This window comes from Amblyomma americanum, chromosome 10 (assembly GCF_052857255.1).
Source record: "Amblyomma americanum isolate KBUSLIRL-KWMA chromosome 10, ASM5285725v1, whole genome shotgun sequence".
Classification (NCBI taxonomy): Eukaryota; Metazoa; Arthropoda; class Arachnida; order Ixodida; family Ixodidae; genus Amblyomma; species Amblyomma americanum.
The window spans coordinates 18,063,135-18,077,490 of NC_135506.1; the positions used below are offsets into that span (position 1 = coordinate 18,063,135).

The window sequence follows — 14,356 nt, forward strand, 5'->3', positions numbered from 1 at the left end:
CCACGTCGAAAAGCCAGTATAGACTATATATAAAAAAACACCATGACGTCTTGTTCCAGACACTTGAAACGTGATAGCGATACTGTCTCGCACTCTATCCCCTGGTGGTTAATGAGTGCACTAACTCCAATGTCGAGATGGATCACTTGACCATAGAAGGCACATGTTCGGAGCCTTAGTAACACACACCTATCAATATCTGGTGCCCTATCTTGACCAATACTAGTACCTAGTGGCTGTCAAACGAACTTCTCTGCACCGAAATGAAAGTTGCACGCGCCACCAAAAGCTGACTTCCTTGCTCATAAGCGGCGCCACGAGCTGTTAACCTCTGAAAACTGTGCACTGCTCAAGGTCTGACTTAGAGTAGGCGTTTCGTAGTTTCGCAACTGATAGGCTAAAAGATATCTGGCTGGAGTCGACGCCGTTCACAACTCAGACAGTGCCTCGTGGGAGGACGTGATAGTTTTTCTTGGTGTGCAGGTTCGCTGTGCTTTGGCAGTTCGATGAAGACCTTCCCGTCTACGTGTCAGAAATGAATTAAGATGTTCGTTGCGCAGTCTGCTTGCAGCGTTGCTCGGAACGCCCTAGTTCACACCTTAGATAGTGCAAGCGTGCCGCGCACATAACAGCGAAGCGCCCGCGGGTTTTCAACACAACGAAAGCTTATGTCGAACAACTCACGACCTCCGATCACCGGTCACGTTTTGATTTAAAAGCCTGAGGGCGATAGCCCTATTCGACCTCTCACTGCCCCGAAAGCAGAAGAGGGCGAGGGGGTCTTACACTTTTCCTTACGGGCAATTGCTGGCTTTGATGATAAGATTGCCTCCGACGTAGATCCTGCTTAGAACGAGTGCGCTCAGCGCACTGACAGGCAGCCCGGAGAAGAGACCAACTGGACTTTTGGATTGAACAATCAACTTCCCAGTGTGTGTTGAAACATTCGAAGGGCGCTGTATACTGCTGCGTACTGTAGTAACTTAACATCGCTCTATGTTAGTAAACTGTATGCCAGCGCTCACTCGACTGTACTGCCCAAATCTGCCGGCCACCTAGAAGACGTGAAATTATGCTAAGGACTACGTACCGAGCTACGAAAATAAGAAAATTAAAAGCATCAATATACAAAGGCAGAAAAAAAAGGCCGAGTGTTTATCAGAGTTATCTTTATTTAACACTATAATAGCAGAAATCAAAGAGAAATTGACTCCTTTTTAGCAGTACATGTAATGTAAAGTACAGGTATTTGAAAGTCGGTCGAGTAAAGGTGCGGATTCCAAGGCAAGAACAACATAGCCGCAAGCGGCACGGAGTCAGGTTGGGGGGGGGGGGGGGGGGTGACAATAAGATATTTTCCTGGACGGAGTGCCCGTAGCTGGCGCAGGTCATCATCATCATCATCATAATCATAAGCCTGACTACGCCCACTGCAGGGCAAATGCCTCTACCATGCCTCTCCAATTAACCCTGTACTTTACAACTGAGCAATTCTAATTGAACTACAGTTGAGGGGCGTGCAACTGAGCTGATGATGATAATGACGTCATCATACTTATGGCAAGGCCTCAATAAAATTTGAATGCCTCTAATACTTTTGTTAAGATTCAATTTTAAATAATTTTTGTTGGATGTGGTACATTTTCAATTAAAAAAAGTTGCGAGTTTGTGTAAGGTAAGCTTCACAGTTCCCTTGCACGGGCTATCTACTTTTGTGCGTTGTACGCATTTTATGTTGCTGTTCCCGAAACATTATTTCATCGGTCCTTTTATATAGCTTATATAAAAGTATCAAATGACCCCAGCACCGCACAACCAAACCATCGCTATGTACAAACGTGTACACGTCGGAACAGGAGTGGGCTTATTATTTGCAGCACATAAAGAACAAAGTTCTTAAATATGAATACAAATAAAGACAGCGTTGCGTCACCGACCTCCAATAACCTCGTCAGAATTGACGGCGTTCACTTTAGTCCGAAAAGTTTTCTTTACTTTTATTTTTTCCTGAGCTAGTTCGTGATTGTTCGCTCTATAATGGACTGCCGTAAAACGCCAGATACACCCTCAAATGCTAGATTTGCACGCACGAACTTTCGTGTTGGAAATGCATGATTTAAAACGCCGAGAACACTACATGCGGGCTGACTCATGGAACCCTACTCGTGTCGAATTCTGCCCCATGCAAGAACAATAATAAAGGGAGCTCAAGAAAGACGGTATCGAGCACGCTCGGTCGCACCATTGAACGACAAACAACGAAGTAAAGTAAAAACAAAAGCACAAGCTTTGTTGTTACGGGGCGCTGCAAACATGTTTCTCTATTCTTTAAGGTGACACATGTAATGTGTTTACGGTGCCTGCGGAACCTCGCCGGCCACCACGGAGTGAAACAAAGAAAGCAAAGAAAACTGCAGGAAGTAAAATTAAATAACTGAAATAAATTTAGAAAAAGTAGAGGGCTGTGAACTCTAGCTTGGCAAATGCGTGCAGCATTGTGGGAACTGGAGGTCTGGTCAGCCAAGTACAAAAGATATACCACAGAACAGTGCGATGCTGCGTTCAAGATTCAGAGCCTTCAGGATTCAGTCCTGTTCCCTTATACGTCCGTGTTGCCATTTTTGCGCTATCATGTCTTTCAAAGAGCCTTAACGTCTGTTCTCCAGGAGAAAAGCAGACGACGACGCCACAAAGACGCAACGTGACGCGAAAGTGTTTTGCCCAGTCCACGCACACCGCGCAACAGCGAGCAGTAAGACATGTTACATATGCAACAGAATATACCATTCGTATCGCCCGGTAGTTTCTATTTATGCTCGCAGTCATCAAGCGAATTTCCTTCCCACTGTGTGTGGGCTCCATCAGCCGAAGCCGATCCTACAATCAACTCGGCCGTCATACCGACATATAGGTGCTTTTTTTTTTTCGTCTGGCCCTACATATAGATACATTCAATCGCTCTCTCAAAGGTCGTTACGGCTATCTGTCGTTGAAGCGAACCCCATCATAGGCATGTCGGAGTTGTACGCCGATGCGCACTCTCTGGGAACGGACTGGGCCAATTTCTCGGTTAACGATGCGGACCGACGTTGCCAGACTCGGTCTGCGATAATATCGGTTATACTGACGTGGTTTGGTCTGCTGTGTAACATGGACGGTTAACACTTCCTTCATTAACCCAGGTGCAATAATAGGTGCGTAAGCAGGGCCCTTAAATACTAAAGTATCAAAGGACACCAGTATGCTTAAAAAAACGTATCATAAGCGTTGGTGGTAACGGGCAGAGTTTTCTTTCGGGAGGTAGGTGACCTCCACTTTTATTACGATTAGAATAACGTTATGATGTTCACCGGTTTTCAAGGTAAACAACCATTCGCCTGTTCGTACAAAGGGAACACAAAATCGACACGACACTCGCAATAGGTTCAATGACTGGCCTCGGCCTGTCATGTGTGCTTTTCTTTTTTTTTACATTGTTTAACTCTGTCTTTCAAACGCAGCGGTAGCTCTGTGGCTGTGTCGCCTGGTTACTGAGCACCGAGTCCTGGGTTCGATTCCTGCTGCTGCGGCCGCATGTCGATGCAGGCGAAATGCAAAAAAAACGTCCGGCTGTGGTGCGACCACCTGCAGAGGTGAAGGTACGTGCCCCTGCAAGAAGTCCAAATTTATCTGGTGCCGTCCAGAACGACTCCTCTTTTGCGATCTTGCTTTCACTCTCTCCATCCGACCCCTTCCCTCAATGTGTGATTCAAGCGTCCGCCTAGAGTGAGACAGTCACTACGTTTTTCCTTTTCTCACAAACGACCTGCATTTACACTTGCTGAATTTGCATTTACATTTGCATTTACACTTGCGGCGGCTGCGTTTTTATGGAGGCAAAACACTAAGGCTCCCGTGTGGTGTGCGATGTCAGTGCACGTTAAAGATCCCCAGGTGGTCGAAATTATGCCGGAACCCTCCACTACGGCACCTCTCTCTTCCTTTCTTCTTTCACTCCCTCCTTTATCCCTTCCCTTACGGCGCGGTTCAGGTGTCCAAAGATATATGAGACAGATATTGCGCCATTTCCTTTCCACCCGCCGCGGTGGCTCAGTGATTAGGGCGCTCGACTACTGATCCGGAGTTCCCGGGTTCGAACCCAACCGCGGCGGCTGCGTCTTTATTGAGGAAAAACACTAAGGCGCCCGTGTGCTGTGCGATGTCAGTGCACGTTAAAGATCCCCAGGAGGTCGAAATTATTCCGGAGCCCTCCACTACGGCACCTATTCTTCCTTTCTTCTTTCACTCCCTCCTTTATCCCTTCCCTTACGGCGCGGTTCAGGTGTCCAACGATATATGAGACAGATACAGCGCCATTTCCTTTCCCCCAAAACCAATTATTATTATTATTATTGTTATTATTATTATTATTATTTCGTTTCCCCCAAAACCAACCAACCAAACAACCAACACTTGCTGAGACGCCCAGTTACTGAGCCATCAAAGATAAAATCGACTAAAACGAAATTATTCCTGAAGCTTTTCACTACAGTGCACATGACTGTTCAAAGTCTAACTGTGCACGTAGAAACCAGCCATTCATCCTCACTTTTCCGTAGGTTTCGCGTTCTGGAGGAATCACCTTGGGCTTTGCCCCTTAGCAATTCCACCTCGCGACCATGGTGCTACACTCTAAACACAAATACACCCATATGGGAGTAAAAAGGGGGCAAACTGTCCCCTAGCGAACACCCTTTTATAAAAGGGTGTCCGCTAGAGGACAGTTTTACTCCCTTTTTACTCCTTTTGTTTAGTGTGTAGAAGTACCCTTCACGACGGTATACATGCCATGTCCTCGCGCGGCGCGGGTCTGACTTTCTCATTTCTTCTCCCATCCATCCCAACTGACGCATACGGGCGACGGTATATACTTAGCGCGTCCGCATGCACCATACTTGTTTTAACGCCGCTACGAGGCGAACCTTGACGGGGAGAGTCGCGAAGAAGCGCGAGCGGCATATCAAGCAAGGTCGTGAGGCTGGAGGCACCGGTTGCGGCTGCTCTGTCATCCAAGCTCGCTTGGATTCGGCTGTTGCATGTGGACGCCGTGCGTTCCCACAGCGCGCTGATTGCGCCAGCTGCCTGAGAAATGAAAGAAAAAACGTAAAAAGAGAAGGAAAGAGGTGCCCACTTGGGAACGGGCGTACGCATCTCATTTCTGGTTCCTGGAAGAGCTGGATGTGCTATCTGCACCGCTGACACCGTTACGAGCGGAGAATTGGCGGAACTGTTTCGTTGGCTTCTTGCTCGCTGAAAAGAGATAAAAAAAAGATGAGTATTGGCACTGCCGGAGCGGTTGGGACGCCATGAATCCGACAGATATGCCGACGCGGAGTGTGGTGCTTTAGATAATGGTGGTCAGATTATTGGCACAAAGTAGTTGTCTTGAGGAGATTATGGAGATGTGAGCGAGCTCGTACAAACTGCTAAACGGTGTGCTAATGCTTAGAAGCGCACGACCAGGGTGATCTTTGTCCGATGAAAGACGATTGCCTTTAATGCATACGCTACAGTGCGTACTAAGTGGATCTGGAAGATGAGCAAGGGTAGGATCACGAAAGCTGTGGGCAGGTGATGACTTATTTGTGAGCCAGGCCTTTGGAAGTAATGATTAATACGCGCGAAAGAAAAAAAAAGCCGCTCACGCATTTTCGCGCCGCAAACAGTCATAAAAGCGCTCGCGGGCATTACGTTGTTCAATGCCAAAAAAAAAGATTGGTAGTGGCTTAGCTCGGCTATGCCAGGATATACGTAGCGAGATTTACGTTTCTCTGGCTGAGCTTGTTGTGGTCACTGTATGTTTATCAATGAGAGACATTGGGTATACACATCTTTTATACATTTTGCTTGACAGAGACGAAGACTGCCCGATGATCTGTGAATTAGCATGCAGTGGTCTCAATTTTGTCGATAGAGTATTTCGATTTGGCAGACCCTATTTAGTATACAATCTCTATGGTAGTTCTCCGTTGTGTAGTCTGGACGTGAGGGTACGAAGCTAAATCAAACTTTTCTTTTTTAAACTAAGAGTGTCCTGTTTCCTGTTGAAATCACCCAAAGTCACACACAACTGTGAAACCGTGCCATCGGCTGGTATACACGTGGCAACCACTCCAATCGTCAGCTTGACAGATGTTCCCGGTGCCACGTAGACTCCTTGGATGATAATGCCGCTTTCCAGGATCCGAACACAGCAGGCTTCACCATTATTCACCGCGCTCGAAGGGAGATGTCTGACAGCAGTGGTACCTTGTTTCACGTACACACAGACTCCAGGGTTCTTATTTGGTTCAAGCCAACTGCCAGGCGACAACCTCAGGATCGGAAGAGTTAATCTTCTCTTGTCTATACTGCCCTTTAGCAGCGGCTGGACTCTCCTCTGCATGCATGCCAAACATTGTGATACAGACGCCCACTACATCTCCGCCTTTTATACGCAATTCTGCGCATACGACACGGGGTTCCTGTGATAGAGCGGCGTGCGTCGAGGCGGCGACGAAGAACGCGGCGCAGCTGTGGGGTCTCTGGTTACCATGGTATCGGCGCATGCGCACAACTGCTCATCCGCGTGACGGCCCGCTCGGCTTTGACGGCGGAGCGCTCGCCGCACTCTGCTCCACTTCGGTTGCCATGGTAACGGCGCATGCGCACAACTTGTCTCTCCCATGTACTGAGAAATGCTCGACTGGATCCCTTCCCTTACGGCGCGGTTCAGGTGTCCAACGATATATGAGACAAATACTGCGCCATTTCCTTTCCCCCCAAAACCAATAATTAAGCCCAGTGTAGCTCCCGCTACAAAAAAAAACTACCGAAAGAGACCAACATCTGGCTTTCTATTTGGTACGTCCCGAAATCACGCTCATGATCAACGACGTTAGAGGACAAGACATGCGTATTTTATTTTGCAGCACATTGAACTCGCACACGAGACGCGTTTAATCACGTTGCCTTTCACATACCTAGCAATTCTTGACAAAAGAATTTCTCAACAAAAAATAGATTACAAACCAACTTTTTATATATATATTGGAAGATTTCACTATAACAGTCAATGTATCCGCAGGTCTCCCTTCGGCAGGCTTGATTTTGTTTGTTAATCCTTTTTGCAATCATCAAAAACGCACTCCTTTGTGTTTCTATGGACCCGCCGCGGTGGCTCAGTGGTTAGGGCGCTCGGCTACTGATCCGGAGTTCCCGGGTTCGAACCCGACCGCGGCGGCTGCGTTTTTATGGAGGAAAAATGCTATCGCGCCTGTGTGCTGCGCGATGTCAGTGCACGTTAAATATCCCCAGGTGGTCTAAATTATTCCGGAGCCGTCCACTACGGCACCTCTTTCTTCCTTTCTTCTTTCACTCCCTCCTTTATCCCTTCTCTTACGGCACGGTTCAGGTGTCCAACGATATATGAGACAGACACTGTGCCATTTCCTTTCCCCAAAAACCAATTATTATTTTTTTTTCTACAGATATATTCTTTCCTTGGTTGTATCCCCAGGGAGGCCTTCGGAAAAATTTCGACCACCTGGTGATCTTTAACGTGCACTGACATCGCACAGCATACGCTAGTGTTTTTGCGTCTCGCCTCCATCACAACGCGGCCGCCGCGATCGGGTTTGAAACCGGGTACTCCGGCTCAGTAGACGAGGGCTTTAACCACCCACACAATAATGATAGTAACTAGTATTTGAGAAAAGTAAATGGCGCAGTATCTGTCTCATATATCTTTGGACACCTGAACCGCGCCGTAAGGGAAGGGATAAAGGAGGGAGTGCGAGATGAAAGGAAGAAAGAGGTGCCGTAGTGGTGTGCTCCGGAATAATTTCGACCACCTGGGGATCTTTAACGTGCACTGACATCGCACAGCACACGGGCGCCTTAGCGTCTTGCCTCCATAAAAACGCAGCCGCCGCGGTCGTGTTCGAGCTTGGGAATTCCGGATCAGTAGCCGAGCGCTCTAACCACTGAGCCACCGCGGCGGGTCCCGGATAATCTCAGACCTAGAGAATCACGCAGCTGAGATCCTCAGCGTGGACGAGAAAGTGTTGCTGCGATGTACGGACGCAGTAGTCGGTGAACATTGAAAATTCAACCCTAGAAGTCATTGTCACATAAAAGAAAAAAAAGCGAGTAAAGGGTATAATTCAACCGACCACGAACTTCTTTTGCATGATCCTATATTATGCATACACCAGCTCGTACGAGCTTCATTTGACCTTAGAGTTGAAGCTTGATACAAAATTTACTAGTGAGGAGGAAGGCATTGAAATGAGTGATGAAGACGGAAAAGGCCAATGCGGGGAGTGCCATAAACAAGCGATGCTTCCAAAGCGCAGCAGCCTCAGGTTGACAAGCGGAAATGACGAAGACCGAGGATCCGCGAATTTCGCGCGCCGTGCGGGTAAATGAATGCAGGACACCCGTTACTCCGCGCAGATCGTGCGTAGCACGCAAGTCTTACCTATGAGCTAGGGGGCTTCTCTCGAAGTCGATGCTATCTCCCACGACGACGACGACGTCCAAGGAAGAGGTGGCAAAAGCGACAATAACAACACCGGCAACCGAAGTACGAGGCGAGCTCTCCCGCAGCGCACCGCCGATGACCACCGGCTACTCGTCCTTCTCCCGTAAATCTCCGCCGAGGTTCACTGATCACACATTCGAATCACGCTGCGCCGTCGAAGACGGAAGAGGAGTTCAGGCGGCGAAGGGCACGCAGCGAAGAGGGGGTATATAATCCAAAGGAACAGCAGGTGTGCTCACCGATCGCATAGATCTTCCAGGAGCGTCTGAAGGGCTTCGGCAACGCAGCGCGCACACACGGACGGACCACGGTGGGCGACGGCGCCGAAAAGAAGCGCGGAGCGTAGCTCCTCTCGTGGGACGGAGAGCGAAGCGAGCGAGCCACCAACGCTACCTCCACGACGACCCGCCTTGAGACGACGGTGAAGAGGAGCGCACTGTCCCACTGGTGCGGCCCTTGCCTTCGGCGGCGGAACGCGAGAGTGTGCGTACGGAGCGAGTCCTCTCACCGGTGCTCGGAGGAGTAGTTAGCCCGGCGGTTGCGGCGAGCTCGTTGTGGCTACGCGGCCACTGGGGACGACCAGCACGGCTCAGCTGAAGCCATATCATCCGTCAGAGCCGGGGCGAGCCGCCGCTTCTGAATTCCCGTTGGGAGAGGGAGAGCTGCGCACGGCCAATGGAGGACGCCACCCCTCTTCCACTGTGTGCGGACCGGGCTTTAAAAGAGGGAGAGGAGAAAGAGGGAAGGGAAGATGGCTGCAGAGCCAGTAGAGCTCGGCAGCGGTGCCATCCCTTGACTGGCCGTTTCCACGGCTCTACGGTCGAGTGGGCTGCGGTCATCCTCATTGTTGCACCATGGGATTTTGTGCGCAGCATACAGAAGAGAGCGTTGTGGGGTTTTCGCTGAGAGAGCGCATTTCATTTCGAATGATTCCACGTTTACATGTCTGTGCAGTGAGCCGATATAGCCGATTGAAGTGAGATTTGACTATTAGAAAGCGAAGACGAATGCTGTAGAAATTTTGCGGTGAGCTTTTTGTTCGAGTAATCGCTAGTTCATCCTGTTTATGGAGTCATAATGTACCAATGAAATGTCTTGGCACGCATGATTTTTTCCGTAGGTGAAACAAGCTCTACACTGGAGTTTTCTCAGGAGCAGCGCTTCAACAACGCTTTTATCCTGCTTTTCGAAGAAGGCGCCGTTACTGGCTTAACCATCTACTATAATCATTTGGGCCCGCACAATAATCAGTGCGCCCACACAATAAGTTTCTCTGCGAAGGACATCAAGGCATGCGAACGGGTAATAAGAAAATGATTCGGCGAGGAATCATCACTTGTTGAGTACTTTCTCCCAGATGCAGAGCATGTCTTGCACGATTTCCTTTAGTGGTCACAGCGCCATCTATGCAAACTGCTGACTTCGGGCCTTGTGAATTGTCTATATAGTCAAGTGAGACGAGTTCTTATGTCAGATGGCTGGTGTGGTGGTGTGGCACAAAAACCGTCAGCCAAATGAAACGCGGTTCGAAATGCCTACAATTTTTGTCGACGTGATCCCATTTCTAAGCAGACAGTTACTGAGCTTTAAGTCACTGCAGAGCAAGCGGATGCCAGCCGGAACGCCGTAACTATTCCGCCACCACTCGTGACGTGACCTTCACCTAGACCAGAAGCACTCCCCTCTTCGTCATGACCTGAATGAGCGTGAGCAGGACGCAGACGCATTACGCGACCACGGCGCCTCTGACACACAAACATCGCCAGTGTACTAAACAAGTCGCACCTTGACAGAACCTTGACACACCTCTGACAGCGGACGACAGCAAAAAAAAAAAAAGAAAACTGCCAGCGCAGAATATTCAAATTCGTAGATACGCAATGTCGTAGCTGTCGCAAGGGCGCTGCAATTCAGAAAATGCGCGCGCCGCAAACGCGCACGCGCAGTCCTCACAAACTCAACACGCAACGACAAACAAACGTAGATGCACCTACTCGACAAACGCACTCGTACGCAAGGGCGCACGCAGGCAAACACAGAACGAGCGCGGGAAGCTCATTTGCGTACGAATGCACTTAGCGAAGCGCCGAAATCCCGCGCAGAGACTACCCCCCGCGACACGCCTTTACCGTGGAGCACGACTGACACACGCGGCGTACTTTGCCTCTAAGGCCTGCGTAGAGTGAAGACTTCATTTCCGGCGCTGAGGTCTCGGAGAAGATCCGCTTCCTCCGATGGGGAGTGCACGCGTGGGCGTACAGGGAAAGCGGCACGTCATCGATTATACGCACATCGCGTTGCTCGTGTCTGCAAGCCGGTAATTTAATATCGCGTCAGATGCGCTAGCAGGGAAGCTCGTCGGAGGACGACGCATGGACGAACAGTTGAGCGTGCGGTTTTAATTGTGACGGAGGGGTTACGCTACGGCCTTACTGCACGCACGCGTGGGAGGATGGCGGATGAATATTAAATAGAACGTTAATCATCGTACCCTTATTTCCGCTGACTGCCGACTGGCTGTCTTAGCAACGGCCTACTCCCGACCGTCAGTGAGCAGGGTAAATAGCACGTGGTCCAGCAGTGCGAGTTGAAACATGAGAATCTTTTTGTGCGGCTATAAAGAGCTTGGGGCATAATTAGTGACCCTGTATAGCGACAGTTTCTTTGGTCAAGTCCATAGAAAGTTCAAAAAGAGGTTCACGCCCAGCTTTTTATTCAAAATACCTTATTCTGTGTCATGAAGTCGTGGTGGACAGCTTAGTAGGTAACAAGTGTTCAGGAATATTGCCCTGCAAATCAAGCTTGGTTCAGCTTTGATATTCGTACTGACTTATCATTTTCACTCAGTGCTTGGATGCTGAGCTGACGGAGATTAGTGGTTTTTTTGAAGAAAGCAAGTCGCGTAGTAGCTGTCTCGCTTTTCTGTGGGCATCCCAACCACGCCGTAAGCGAAAGGAGGAAGGTGGGAGTGAAAGAAAGAAAGAGGTGCCATAGAGAAGGTCTCCGGAATAATTTCTACCACTTTGGGATCTTTAACGTGCACTGACGTCGCACAGCACACGGGCGCCTTTTGCGTTTCGCCTCCATCGAAACGCTAAAGTAGTAGTGGAAAACATTTATTCCAAAAAGGTAGGATAGAGAGGCGAAAATACAGATTTTGGGTGGAGTCCTTATTTCAGGACCCCAATGTCCACCGCAGTTGCTCTTGCTTGGGATATCAGCTTTCGCTGCGTCGCCAAGTCAGAGCTGAGCAGGTCAGACTCCCACTGTTCCTCGGAGTGATGTTTGTCTAGTTCGGGGGGCTTGGGACCGGAGCAGCCCCATGCTACATGATATGTTGTTGGAATTCCGCCACACCAGGGGCAGATGCTATCATATCTGTCGGGGAAGATTATGTGGTACTTGTGTAGGTTAGGAAAGGTGTTCGTCTGTAGTTGTCGCCATTCCCTCGCCTCTGCCGCCGTTAGCTTACCGTGTGGTGGGGGATAGACTTGTCTTTGTGTTCGGAGAAGGAGGAGGCGCTCGCCGTACGTAGAGGGGAGAGGGGTGAGGTCGGGGAGGTTAGTCGCTCGGTTAGTATATCCTCGAGCTAGACTGTCCGCGGCCTCGTTTCCCTCGAGCCCCTCGTGCCCAGGAGTCCAAGTGATTTGGTGCTTGCATGTGGAATTTTGAACTTGTGGGGTAGTCAGAATGGGAGTGACGGAGTGTGGAAGTCTGCCAGAGAGGAAGACGCGACACGCGGACTGGGAGTTGGTAATAATTTTTAACTCATTTCCCGTAGCAAGACGACCGCCACCGCGTTTGTTGAATCGGGGTACATGGCTGCGTCGACGTATACAGCATTTTGTGCCTGTCGATGTGTGCGGCGCAGATAGTCCACTCGCGCCTTTCGTCGTCCCTTTTCTGAGCCCGAGTGCATGTTCTTCGGGAGTGGAGCTACATACACGCGAGTTCGCAGAGTTGAAGGTAGGTCTCGGTTGTCCTGGACGGTGCGTATGTCAGCCGGGGAACCCGCTCTTTCCAAGATTGCGCGTTCAGCTTTGGTGGTGAGGAGGCGTTCCTTTTGCGATGCTAGGACGGCTTCTCGAATTTCTTCTATTGTGTTGGTCAGTCCCAGGTCCTCGAGGTGGCAGTTGGCCGTGTACATCGGGAGGCCTAACGCATGTTAAACGCTAAAGGAGCCCGTGTGCTGTGCGGTGCCAGTGCACTCTTATGATCCCAGAGTGGTCGAAATTATTGCTAAGCCTTCCACTACGGTGCTTCTTTTTCTCTTCTTTCCCAATGGCCTCCCTGGCCTCACGGCGTGGTTGTGTCCGCTGAGTAGTGAGTCAGTTGCTGTATTTCCGTGAAGCCGATTTCCATTTTTTTGAAGAAAGTACGTAGCATGAATTAACGGCCACTTTGAAAGAATTTTTATTTCTCGCTGACTTAACCAGCATAAAACAATGTCGCAGTCTGCTACCGTGCTTTGTATTAATGGGTTTAAGTTTCATCAGCTAATTTATCAAGTACCTCCGATGCAGTAGTGAGCTACAGAATGCTGGCGATCTAGCTGGATCAGAAAAAGGAGGCCATTAATTTTTTTAATTTTTTTTGAGCAGCGGAATGTCTCTGCCTCTTTATTGAGTCTTTGAAGTGACACTGGTTTAAAGACTGACAGCGTTCATTTTTTCTGACGTTTTCGGCTGCAGCGCTGAGCCTGATTAGTGAACTCCTAGAACGAATACCGCACTCAGAGCAGAGTTGGATTGAGAATACCACCGGAGCTCAAAGTTTAAAGAATTCACGCACGATAAATGCCATTCATGCGGCATAGTATGCGTTAGCATTCGTGTTCCCCTAGGACGAAGCCGCCGCTGCTGCTGGCTTAGTCAATCCGCGCGAGCGGCTGGCGTGATCTGATCTATCAATCACAGTATGACCGTACCTCCTGCGCACTACCCCACTGCTCAACTCTGATTGGCGACCACGTTTTCCCCTCGCCACCCGTCGCCTGCCGCCCTCTTTTTCTATTCCCTCTTCCTTCCTCCTCTACTCTGAAACTGGAGAGGAGGTTTCCTCTCTCCATGTCGCCTCCGCTCCACCAACGCGAACGCCGGACTCGTGCGGTAATGGACGTTCTAATGCTAACGCATTAAAGGTGCCGTCCACGTGATCACAGCAAATACCATCGGGGAACAACCAGCAAAGCACTTCCCTGTAGAACAACGCGTTGCTGCACTCGATTTTTAATGATAATAATAATTAGTTTTTCGGGAAAAGAAATGGCGCAGTATCTGTCTCATATATCGTTGGACTCCTGAACCGCGCCGTAAAGGAAGGGATAACGAGGGAGTGAAAGAAGAAAGGAAGAGAGAGATGCCGTAGTGGAGGGCTCCGGTAATTATTTCCACCACCTGGGGATCTTTAACGTGCACTGACATCGCACAGCACACGGTTGCCTTAGCGTTTTTCCCCCATAAAAACGCAACCGCCGCGGTCGGGTTTGAAGCCGGGTACTCCAGACAAGTAGCCGAGCGCCCTAACCACTGAGCCACCGCGGCGGGTTCTCGATTTTTGGCCGAACCTCCAATATTGCTATAGGCACTCCTTGACGCGAATAAAATGGAGAAAATAACACCAATGCAGCGATGCTTCAAGTGGTATATACACTGACTGCCCCCGGCGTCCTTGATGACGTCGGCCATTTTGACCGAAGAAGGATCGCACACAAAGCACTACGGTATTGCCAAGCGCCGCACGATCGCGATCGGATGGCAGTCACGCCTCTCTGCCCGAGAAAAGCTCCATTGT

At 49.6% G+C, this 14,356-nt stretch overlaps 1 protein-coding gene across 1 annotated transcript in view; it reads right to left on the minus strand.

The window, feature by feature from the left end:
• Positions 1–8,931, minus strand: part of LOC144106371 (prolyl 4-hydroxylase subunit alpha-2-like) — a 49,018-nt gene extending 40,087 nt beyond the window's left edge. Inside the window, exon 1 of the mRNA XM_077639151.1 lies at positions 8,803–8,931. The gene's annotated coding sequence lies outside the window, so the exon portion shown is untranslated. The remainder of the gene's footprint in view (positions 1–8,802) is intronic.
• Positions 8,932–14,356: the final 5,425 nt, after the last annotated feature.